The 12,464-nt window shown below is 47.4% G+C and overlaps 1 pseudogene; it reads right to left on the reverse strand.

The window, feature by feature from the left end:
• Positions 1-1,019: 1,019 nt before the first annotated feature.
• LOC149363869 (uncharacterized) lies at positions 1,020-1,560 on the reverse strand (annotated as a pseudogene).
• Positions 1,561-12,464: the final 10,904 nt, after the last annotated feature.

The following is a 12,464-nucleotide window of genomic DNA, read 5'->3' on the forward strand; positions in this document are numbered from 1 at the left end:
ATGTCTGTAAAAAGGAAACGAGTTCCACTTTGTGCCAAGAAGAACGCCTGTCTCCCTCCTGGAATGTGTCGCACCCAAACGGTTCCCGCTTCTCCACCGAGGAACGGCACTGCTGAGAAAAAATAGAACGCTACCATAATGAGAGATGAATTAGCTGCAGCCATGAAGAGAGCAACAGCGGGCGGGAACACAAAGGCTCAGTGATAGGACGGAGATCGCTGCTAAGCAAGTCCATACCTATACGCTGCACACAGCTGCACTCGGCAACAACTTTTTTGGCAAGCAGCACAGGCTATAGGCAGGAGAGGGAAGGAAACAGGACTTTGTCCCCGTGCCACGTCTCTCCCTTTCCTGCCTAGCCTGTGCTGAATTGCCACGAAAAGTTGTCTTATAGTGTAGGCATCTTTTCAGCAGCACTTGGTTCTGTCAGCGCACGGCGCTTGTCTTCAAATGTAAAAACATAAAATAAATATATATTAGACGATCAATGCGACTGATACGCCAGAGTATGCGTTCGTATTAGTGTTCCCCGCGGACGGAGCTGCCACTGATGGGTTCAGACCAGGGACTCCGAAACGTTTTCGGGAGTGAGGGGGGGGGGGGGGGGGGGGGCAAGTATTGTTTTTGCTTCTTCATCATCATCATCATCAGCCGGAGCAGACCCACTGCAGGGCAAAGGCTGCTCCCATATTCCTCCAATTAAGCTGGTCCTGTGCTATAGCTGCATCCACCTGACTCCTGCGAACGTCTTACTCTTATTAATCATTAATGTCTTAATTCATTGCAACCGTTTCAATTTTACATAATTACATCCTCGCCTATTCTACATGGGTATATACACTTACAAATGGTTGGAAATTTCATAATTACTGAAACCTGCGCACACCGCGCAAGTGAGTAAACGGATTCGAAAGCTGCGAAAAAAACATTTTTAATATTACTGAATTCGCGCCCGCACTGAAGCAAATGTGAACTGATATATTCATGCAAGTAGAGGTGAAAGTAGGCACTGTACAAAGCTATAGCATCGCAGACTGACCAGCTTCAAGGCTAGCATGACAAGAGGACGTAGGGCGGAGAGGTTTCCAAAGGAGGCCGAAGGTTGCTGCTCGTTCTGCCGTTCTAGAAACGAAATATTTCATAACGGCATCCAAATGCAGGTCCGCAACTCTCTTCTTGTGCACGTGGAGGAGGAAAAGGTGTGTCAGCCTCCTCTGCGTCATTCGATTGCGCATAAATGTTTTTACTCTCCTCAGAGAACTGAAAGATCGCTCTCCTGAAGCAGCTGACGCAGGCACAGAAAACACGAGTTGCAGATACCGGACAACCTGGTCCATCATATTACGCATGTCTGCAGACTTTCCCTGCGGAATTTGTAAAATGCGTTCACTTACGACCGGACCGCAGGAGCGTTGAGAAAAGCACGAGTTGCGCTGGAAGCCTGCTGATGTCAAAATCTGCAGCGTGTGCTCCTAAAAGTTCATTTAGGTCGTTTGACGCGAAGTTTCGACCTTCAGCAGCGTCAGTCAAAATGTGCTCGAGGCTAATCAGCTGCTCCATGCCAGGTTGTTCAAATCACCGTCGGATCTCAGTGGTAATACGATCGATAGCGGCAAAAAACTCCTTTCTCTGTAATGGCTTGCCGTCAAGCGCTGCAAGCTCCTCAGGCTTGTCTGTGAATTGAAGCCTTCTGGGCGGCTGCGAAACTCTGGGCGCTCGAGGTTCCTTTAGACCTAACTTTGTTGCTCTTGAGTTCGTCCGCTGCCACAGGACGTCAAATGAGGCGTCAGACCGCAGCTCTCAAGCGGTCACAAAGAGCCTCTGCTGCTTCTTTTGCTCCTGCAGCGCGGGAAACTGGGCGTTGAAGCATACTCGCTAATTCCTCGCACGGGCCAAACAGGGCTATAGAAAGGTTGATGCCCCAATAAATTTTCGAACTTCTTTAATACTTTCCCATATCCTTTTAAGGCTGTGTTGCCGGTGCCACTGAGAGAGCTTTGAGCTTGCGCCAGTTCCTGCAAAGTTGCCTGCACCCTTTCATAGTTCTCAACGAACCTTTCCATTGATTTCACTGTTACTGTCCACCTCGTTGGATACAGTGGTAGCAGTAGGGTGTTCTGCCTAGAACAATCTTTCTCACCCGTCAGTCGAGCAGTGGGAGGAGCTTCTGTCCAGCTCCGACCCGCAAGATCAGCTTGCGCTGGTTGAGCGGGCCGAGGAGGCCGAAAGAACCAATGGGATCCTGTGCCTAGGAACACCACCTGCTGCTCAAGACCCCAACCCCTAAACCCCGTCTCATTTTACGGAATAAAGTTTTATACTACTACTACTCACCTCCATTATTACCCGGGGGAAGTACAACGCTCGAATAAACAGTCTTCCTGTTCTTCGATTCGGTATTGCATGGGAAACATCCTTTACAACGTTGAGAGAGTCGCCGATGACATCGCAGTTCCTTGCAACCTCCTGGAGTGCCAAGTCTAGGCAGTGGTTACTGCAGTGCAGAAATATTGACCGTGGTTCAGATTCCGTAATCCAGGGGGGCGCTGCCCTCCCTGGAAAAAAGTTCGGAGGGGAGAGTGCGCCCCCCCCCCCCCCCCCCCCCCGCGGTTCCGCAGTGCCTGGTTCAGACCGTTCGAGCATGTGCATGGTGTGATCCAGCACGTCAATCACCGCCCCCCTCTCCCGATCCAATACGGGTCATTCCGTGCCAAACGCATCAGAGTTCGCGGTCTATATATACATATACCTCCCCGATCTCTGCTACAAAATTTATGGCTCTTTTTCGCACTGTCGAAAGTAATTTTCCTGCATATATTTGTGTGAAAAAAAATTTGCGCTCATGTGACAGCCCTTTGAATGTTCCAGGCGAGTGAAAATGTAATTCAGAGTAAAAAAATAGAAAAAAAATTGTTCTTTTATTTCTGATTTGAAAACTTTTCCTCAACAATGTAGCACTGCACTTTGGTATAAGCCAAGAACAAACTGCCTGCAGCAAACTTTATATATTTTGTAGTTCTTTAGCCCCAAAATACCAGTTTTGCACTTTTTTTTTCAGAAAACGTACGCGACATTCGTTAACAATACAAAACGCTTCATCGGCTGTCTGGGACATGTAGTACCGTATTTACTTGATTCTAACGCGCGCCTTTCTTCCTGGAAAAATCGCCTAAAATGACAAGCGCGTTAGAATCGAGTACGAAAAAAAACTATGATGCAACACATCACAAAAATGGTGGCTTGGTACTTTTTGCGTATAGATATTATTGATATTCCCTATCGCAGGCTAGGATATCGAGAGATAGTCCCACAACATATATGCCCTATACTGATGTGCGGGCACCAGTGTTACACTTTGCACACGTGTACACGTGACTGTTGTCGCTTGCATGGTCGTCGGCATCTTTGTTCAGGTAGTCATTCTTGCCCGCGAGAAGCTCTTGGCGTGTGGCTTTCTTAGTGAACTGCCATTTGACAGTCCCGTTCTTAGTGAGTGCGTATCTCGTGCAAGTCTTGTGGATTAGGATTTGCGCTCCGAACGGAAGCCCACGGGGCAAGAGATTGGAATAAACCGCGACGGCGAGCTAGCTGTAATCTATACAGGCAAAAAAAAAAAAAACAAGACCAGATGCTATACAAAAGCGCGAACATGACACATGCATTCTATCGCGGAACTCAACCCCGCATGGATAAGATTGAGGGTACACAAATGTACTGATACAGAACTCGAATCCACTTCGTCCGGTAGGAAGCAAGTGTATTCTGCAGCTCTCCTGGCCAGCTTGGAAAGTAGAACCCAAAATGGCCTGAATTTGCCTCTTATGAAATGGCGAAAGGGTGCCACGCAAGGCAGTGGCATTACGGGCAGCAATCACCAGTATTGTTAGCAACACCAACTTCAAAGATTTTTTTCTCAGCTAAAACAAAAAGGAATCCAATAAAAATGTCTGAGCATAAGTAAAATTACATTACACCAATTACATTACAGCAACAGATATGTTGAAGGACGATAGGGAGATTTTGCTAAAAATTCAGGGGAGCACTTTGTTTACCTAAAGTGCGGTGAGGCGAAAGACGTAAGCACAGTGTTGCTGCTTGTGTCACAGATGTGTGGTTAAGGTGTTAAGCTTCGCCTCTAAGAGTGGAACCCGACAGCGCCTTGCAACGCTGTCAGAGAGTACTACACAGAACGCGATCGCCCATTCAGCTCTACGCCTTGCTCGACGGTACATTGGTTTTTGGGGAAAGGAAAAGTATCTCTCTCGCATATCTCGGTGTACACCTGAACCTCGCCGTAAGGGAAGGAAGGAAGATGGGAGTGAACGAAGACGCCGTATTAGCTAGACGCGCCTTTGTTCATTCAAAACCATCGATCTGGCATGGCGGAGTGGTTAGCGTGCTCGTCTCGCACTCCGGAGACCCTGGTTCGATTCCAACTCGACCAATTTCCTATTCGGTTTTATTTATTTAGGTGGTCTGACTAGAAAGGTTAATTAGGCTACTTGGTCTTTACTATTTTTCTAATGCCATCCATCATGTCCTGTCACTCACCTGCCAAGTCATGGAATTATCTATAATGTTCGATACAATGTCTATGAAACGTCTATAAACGTCTAACTATTAACGATGGTTAATGATAGTTAAACATGACGCACATTTCGTGATACTAGCTAATGTATGGTTAGTGATAGTTAACGTTACCTTAATAAGTACACTGATTAATTAGTGTTAAGGTACAGGCGCAGTGCACAGTCCCACATGCCACTTCTTAACTACTACTAATTACAAATCAGTCATTTAGTCATTAAATACAATGATGTAATCATGAAATCCCTTTATATCATGTTCCGATGTATTCGATTGCACCCGATTAAGTATCGATTGGGTATCGAATGGCATATGCCCATATAAGGCATGCACCCGAAACGCGGACACATTTGCTAACACGTCTTGGTCACGACAGTATGAGGCATTAAAGGCTTTCGCCTTAAAATAAACTAGCCGCCCTGCGTACGCAACGCCTTATGACTTCGAGTGTACCGGAATCCTGGAAGAACGCTAACATCACCTCGACGGCTCAGCCGAACGCGCTGTCTCCAGCTCCCGCCAACGCGCGATGGCGCAGCACGGTCATGCATTTGGCTGCCGAGCCCGAGGTAGCGGGATCGAATCCCGGCTGCGACTGCCGCACATCGATTGAGGGAAAATGCCGAAGACGCCAGTGTGTTGAGCGTATTGTCGGTCAACGTTGAAGAACCTCAGGCGGTCTAAATTAATCCAGAGTCCTGCCTCTTTCTCTCAGCCTTCCCTCACCCATCTTTCACCCTTTCTGTCACAGACGGAGCGTCCCAGGCGTCATCACTATTACGATGACGTGCCGTCGTTTCAGGCGATGCCGAAGAGTAAAAACAAAAAAATTCGGCAGGTCTACGTTCCGACGGATGCTGATGCAGAAATTGAGTACGGGTGCATTATACTGGGCAAAACTGCGTACGTACAAACGCATGCAAATGACGAGTAATTGAGTTTCCGCTATAAGCCTCGAAATTCAGCGAGAGCAAATTTAAACGTTGGCTGATATTTTCATCCTCTTCACCCTTCCTTTGCAGATATTTGGTCCAGTTGATCGCCCAGTGTTGACGCGATGTTCTAGAAATCGACGACACGTAGCGGCGGCACTGCAAACAATAGAGAGCTTGAGAACAGGGGGACCCTGTCGATTAGGGTGATAGCTAGAGAATAGGGGGCGCCAGTGCACATGCGTAGAACAATAACGCATCTCGGGTTATTGTTCTGCGCATGCGCACTTGTACCCCGCTGTTCCCCTATCTCTTTTATTGATAGTGTCCCCCTCTTCTAAAACACCCTGATAAGGATTAGTGCGATCCGATCCCCTTCGTTTTCGTTGCCTGGTTCGCCGGCGCATTCAGATGTCGCCACACTTTTGGTGTAAAAAAATTAGCTGTGGTTCAACCCGGCTGGACCGATAGTGATAAGAGGTCAGTAAGCCTAGCAAGACGAGGTTTGAAGGTCAGATTTCATAGCCACGTGACCTTCAGCTTTGTACGAGAGGAGTGCAGCTTTCGCTCTCTTTAACGCTGCCACGCGGATATTTAGAAGCTAATGACACAGAAGGGCCGCTGTGTGTCACTGCGCCTGTGTAATTGCAAGCATTATTATGGCATGTGATATGGTGCCCTTTTACCCACAGGGAGGGAGGGGGTTTATTTCAATCGAATTCAATTTTATTGCGATATATTTTGTAGTTCCTTATGCACTCTCTGACGCAATCAATCGTACAGGCGGGCGGGCAAGGAAGTCGAACGAAAAGAATTGTAATTGTATCGTATAGCGGCCTTACATTTATGCTTACCATCGAATGCTTACGAGCAAAGTGAGGGCAAAAGGGCACTTCATTGTTCGGAAAAGACAACGCGTGGAAAACGGCGACCTCAATATCCTCGCATTCCACCTGTGTAAGCAACAATACAAATATATATGCGCATTAAATGCCTCGCATGATTAATAAAGTTTATGACAATGAAAAAATTGAAAAGTGCGCAGCTTTATCTGTTCAGACTCGTGACTCGATTCATTCGAACACTTTTCTAACTTGTTTCGTCAGCTTGATAAATTGACTCTTGCTTGCCTGTAGTGCTAAATGCAAAAAAAAAAAAATAAAGCGTTTTTAGCTTGCAGCTTTTACTGCAAGAGTGTTCATCACCGATGTTACAGACTTTAAATTCTCTTTAAAGCGCTTTTCGATCGCCTACTGCTCGGTTTTTCTCGCCGCCTTTTCAAATGCCAGGCAGCGATTTCTTCTTGGTATCGTTTATTCCACTGCACTTTCAAGAAACGAAACTGCTGTTTGGCTCACACGACGGTACCGCTGTCTACAGACAATCGCGAGTTTATAGTGAAATTTGAAAATAAGTTCGATACAAGCAGTCTTCCGTAACGCAGCCATATTAAATCAATTGACGCGTGCGTGCCTCCTCTATATACTGCTAGCGCTCATTTGCTAACTATACATATAAACCACCAAAAAAATTCAGGGGGCACTTTAACTGTCTAAAGTGCGTAGAGGCGAAAGCGTTTTCCTCAACACTTTGACTGCCTCTGTGGCACTGGTGACGTCACCACTGGATGACGTCGCACGCAATTAAGTACTAATTACTAAGTAATGACACATTACTAATTAATGCATAATTACTGATTAATGACTAATGACTAAAATTTAGGCGGCACTTTGGCTCTCTAAAGTGCTTCAAGGCGTTTCCTGGCGCACTGATTTTATATATTTTTTATTTCTGTTTCTTTTCTTATTTTTGTTTTTATATCTTTCATTTTATTTATGAAACCCATGCATTCACTAGATGCGCCTTTATTCATGCACAAACCCTGAATGTTGCGTGTCAAAGCCAGGCAATAAAGAAAAAAAAAAGAGCCTTCGTGGCAGAGTGGTAGAGTCTCCACTTCAAATGCCCTTGTTCGATACCTAGCCTCGACACAGTTTTAAGGCGAAAGCCTTTAATGCTTCATGCTGTCGTTAGCAATCCGTGTCGGCAGCCGTGTCTGCGTCCGTGTCGGCAGCCGTGTCGATAGATGTGTCCGCGTTTACACGAATGTCCACCGAGATATGAGACAGTTACTGCGTAATTTCCTTTCCTCAAATACAATTTTCAGTTTCTTCATTACGGCCCCTCTTTCTTCTTTCACTCCAACTTCCTCCCTTCCTGTACGGTGCGGTTAAGGTGTCCACCAAGATGACTGAGAATTACAGCGCCATTTCCTTTCCTCAAAAAGCGTTGCGTTCAAAGGGCAAGGCATCGCGCGCCGAACGGATGGTAGTGTTCGGTGGACTCCCTGGCAGCGCTACAACACGCTGTCGCGTTCCACTACTAAAGGCGAAGCTTAAGCGTCATTAATTAGCAGTTAATTAGTAGTGAATGATTAATCAGGAACTAGTCATTAATTAGTAATTTGTCATTACTTCGTCATCAATTATATGTGACGTCATCCAGTGGTGACGTCGCCAGTGTCACATAGGCAATGTGGTGCGGAAAACGCTTTCGCCTCTACGCACTTTAGGCAGTCAAAGTGAATTTTCTTTTAAGGCGACACCCTTTAATGCCTCATGCTGTTGTGACCAAGGCGTGTTAGCAAATGTGTCCGCATTTCGGATGCATGCCTTATATGGGCATATGCCAATGTCGAACATTCTAGAGAGTTCCATCACTTGACAGGTGAGTGACAGGACATGATGGTTGCATTAGAACAATGGTAAAGACCAATTAGCCTAATTATTCCAGTCAAACCACATAAAATTCAGGGGGCACTTTGACTGTCTAAAGTGCGTAGAGGCGAAAGCGTTTTCCGCACCACTTTCAGTGCTTCTGTGGCACTGGTGGCGTCACATGTAATTGAGTACTAATGACTAAGTGATGACAAATCACTAATTAATGGTTAATTACTTATTAATGCCTGAATACTAATTAACTGCTAATTAAGCTTCAGCTTAAGCTTCGCCTTTAGGAGTGGAACGCGACAGCGTGTTGTAGCGCTGCCAGGGAGTCCACGGAACGCCACCACCCGTTCGGCGCGATGCCTTGCCGTTTAAACGCAACGGTTTTTGAGGAAAGGAAATGGCGCAGTAAATCTCTGTCACCTCGGTGGACACCTGAACCGCACCGTAGAGGAACGGAGGAAGTGGGAGTCAAAGAAGAAAGACGAAGATGGCCCGTAATGAAGAAAATGAAAATTGTATTTGAGGAAAGAAAATTACGCAGTAACTGTCTCACATATCTCGGTGGACACCCGTCAAAATCCAGGGGGGGGTGCACTTTTTTGACCTAAAGTGTGGTCACTGATGTCTGGTTAAGATGTTAAGCTTCGCCTCTAAGAGTGGAACGCGAGAGCGTCTTGCAACGCTGCCAGGGAGTCCATAGAACGCCATCGCCCATTCGGTTCTACGCCTCGCTCGTCGGTAAATTGGTTTTTGAGGAAAGGAAATGTATTTCTCTCTCATATCTCGGTGGACACCTAAACCTCGCCGGAAGGGAAGGGAGGAGGATGGCAGTGAGCGAAGACACCGTATTCACTAGACGTGCCTTTGTTCATTCCAAACCATCGAGCTGGCATGGCGGAGTGGATAGCGTGCTCGTCTCTCTGGACGTTTCAAACGTTTCAAAGCATCTGCTGGACGTTTCAAAGGTGCGGAGCTGTCCATGTCATCCTCTGAGACAGCCAAGGCCTCAGCCCACGAACCCGAGGGGAGCACATCACTGGCTGCCACACTGACAGTCGACAGAGAACCGGACACGCCAGAGATCGACGCCACACACGGCTCACCGTTACCCTCCAACGACGAAGCAGAATCGGCAACAGAGGAGGATCGGCGAGCATTCACTGGCTGTATCGCCTCGACTGACTCCCCAGGAGGCATATCCGGACGTTGTCCTGTGGCGACGAGGTGTTCCTGTGCAGCAAGCACAGCAGTCTCTGTAGCACTCACGGGGGGGCCCGGGTCCGGCGGTTTTCGTTCTGGAGGCGCGGATGCTAGATGGCCAGTCGCCTCAGATTCCGTGTTGATTGGAGGGGTTGAAGTCTTCTCTTCCCCATCTATTCGATGCTCACGACTTAGTTCTCCGATCGCGTCGACAACCTCAGACACATCCATGATGTGTTCTGATGCCACGTCATCTTCCCGTCACCACTGGCCTTGACGCAGCCTGTCAGCGTAACTCAAGACGCAGTTCTCCACAGTATGGCCAAAGCGTCGGCACTGGGTGCATCGAGGCGTGCGACACTGGCGCCGTACGTGTCCAACCCGGCTGCATCGGAGGCACAGTGGAGGTCTCCCTGGGATAAGGACTAATGCCTGCACGCCATAAACATTAAGTGTGTGTGGAATGGTGCTTGCTGACACTCCATCCTTGAGTGTGAGGGAGATTTCACGGTTCGCCGTTTCCATAAGCTCCATCCCTGGGCACCGCCCCTTTTCACGCTCCACATGTAGACTGAATCGTGCCGTAAGGCTCTAATGCTTCCACATCCCCCGGTGCTTCATATAGCGGGGAAGCCAAAGGAGCTTAACCTTGACGTTCTTAGTATCCGGGTCAAACACCATGCACTTCAGTCCTTTGACAGGAAACTCCGCTTTGTTAACAAGCTTCAGCTTGGAAGAACTACTCTCGCAGGTAACCATCCACACGTGGCTCATTTGGTATTGACCAACGCACAAAATTTCCCGGAGATCCAATATCTGTGCGAGTGCGTCACGGAAGTCAGGTGCTCGGTACGGGCGACCCTTAAGGTCAGCATGCAGGAAAACGGTATTAAGGACAACATTACCGGTAGGCAATCGGGAAAGGACAACTTTGTACTAGTCCGTGTCCTGAGACGTCGGAAGACCTCGGCCAACGGCCGATGCGCTGTTTCCAGCAAGGAGCATGTTGATGCATCCGCACAGAACGGCTTCCACTCCGCCATGCCAGCTCGATGGTTTGGAATGAACAAAGGTGCATCTAGTGAATACGGTGTCTTCGTTCACTCCCATCTTCCTCTCTTGCCGTTACGGCGAGGTTAAGGTGTCCACCGAGATATGAGAGACAGATACATTTCCTTTCCTCAAAAACCAATTTACTGTCGAGCAAGGCGTATTTGTCCGCGTTTCAGATTGGTCCAAATTGTCGTGATGTCACCGCGCGCGAATTTTGACGGGTGTCCACCGAAATATGTGAGACATTTACTTCCTTTCCTTAAATACAATTTTCGACTAGTGTCTACTGAGATATGTGAGACAGTTAATGCGCATTTCCTTTCCTCAAATACAATTTTCATTTTCTTCATTACGCCCCCCCTTTCTTCTTTCACTCACACTTCCTCCGTTCCTGTACGGTGCGGCTCAGGTGTCCACCGAGATGACAGAGAATTACAGCCCCATTTCTTTTCCTCAAAAAGCGTTGCGTTCAAAGGGCAACGCATCGCGCCGAACGGGTGGTGGCGTTCCTTGGACTCCGTGGCAGCGCTACAACACGCTGTCGTGTTCCACTCCTAAAGGCGAAGATTAAGCGTCATTAATTGGCAGTTAATTAATGCACCAACAAAATGTGCAGTGAACAATCGCGTAGCAGAATGCAGCACTCAGGCTTTCGCCTTTCACCACTTTAGCCACTAAAGTTCCTCGTAATTTTGAGAAGTTGTGTTCCCATTTAGAGTGAGTGAAATACCCAGAAATATCGTGGCGACTTCAGTCAGCACCATTCACGGGGGCGAACTGAATCTAGAAAGACCCTAATTTCTTTGCAGAAAGTAGCTTTTTCGCATCATTGAAACATGAAGTCGTCCAGTATATAGTGCTGCCAGTAGTGCAGACTTATTTCGAATAAAAATTTGTTAGCGACGCTGGCATCGAGGCGTTCTATCTTATAATAGCAACGAACTCGCAATATATACATATATATACGCGTATATATATATGGGCTCAGAATTCGGACGCGAACGTAGAAACTGTGAAGGTGAAGGCTAACTTCTGCGTTGAAACATGAAACGGAAGTGGATTCATTGTTGGGTCTAGCCCAGTCTGCTCATTGGCCTGCGGCGGCCGAGTTTGGGATTGCCAGAACCTACTCGATTTTTTTTTAATTCGAAAGCTATATGTGGTTCATTGGAAACGAAACCCCGCGTCGGCGTTGACCAGCATCAGTGGTCCCAAAAATTCCAGATGACGTAACCGTGGTACCGCGCATGACGTCAGCAATTGAGCATAAGATAAAAGTCATCCTAAATAGCCTGACAATATGTCATATGAGACCATGGTGGCGTCATTGGGACTGTGTACCACTTTTTCAGGACACCGACAGTGCCGCCGGGCTTCGCTGCTGAAGAGCCATGGATATAATGCTTTTGCATTAATATCATTATCAACAACAGCCAGTTGAAGCTCGATGCTTGATAGAATGCCTCTCCTATTGATCCCTAATTAGTCTTACCCTCCAAGGCAGCGGCCACCCGATTCCTGACATCGTTTCCAAACCTTATCTTCACATCAATCACCCTCTCCCGCTTATTAACTATGCTTTCTTTCCACTGTTGCCCACTTTGTAGCTCTAAAGTACCACGTGTTCCACGTTTTGCAGATTACAGGACTCGCCGAAGTTAGCTCGAGGCTATTCCCTTGCCCGTGCTTCTCGCTGTGCTCTTATTAGTCTTACCCTGTAACGCGCAAATTGTGGGGTTTAACGTCCTTGAAACGACGGATTTGAGGTACGCTATAGTGGAGGGCTTCAGATTAATTCAGACCTCCCGGAATTCTTTAACATGCGTTGATATCGCACAGCATGGGGCTTTTCGTATTTCACCTCCATTGAAGTACGGCCGCCGCGGCTGGGATTGCACCTTGAGAAAAACAGCGCTTGCAGACTGTTGTGTCCCCTTATTGCTTTTGTGTGTGTGCGCCCCCG

This window comes from Amblyomma mixtum, chromosome 2 (assembly GCF_055824585.1).
Source record: "Amblyomma mixtum isolate Tamu chromosome 2, ASM5582458v1, whole genome shotgun sequence".
Lineage (NCBI taxonomy): Eukaryota > Metazoa > Arthropoda > Arachnida > Ixodida > Ixodidae > Amblyomma > Amblyomma mixtum.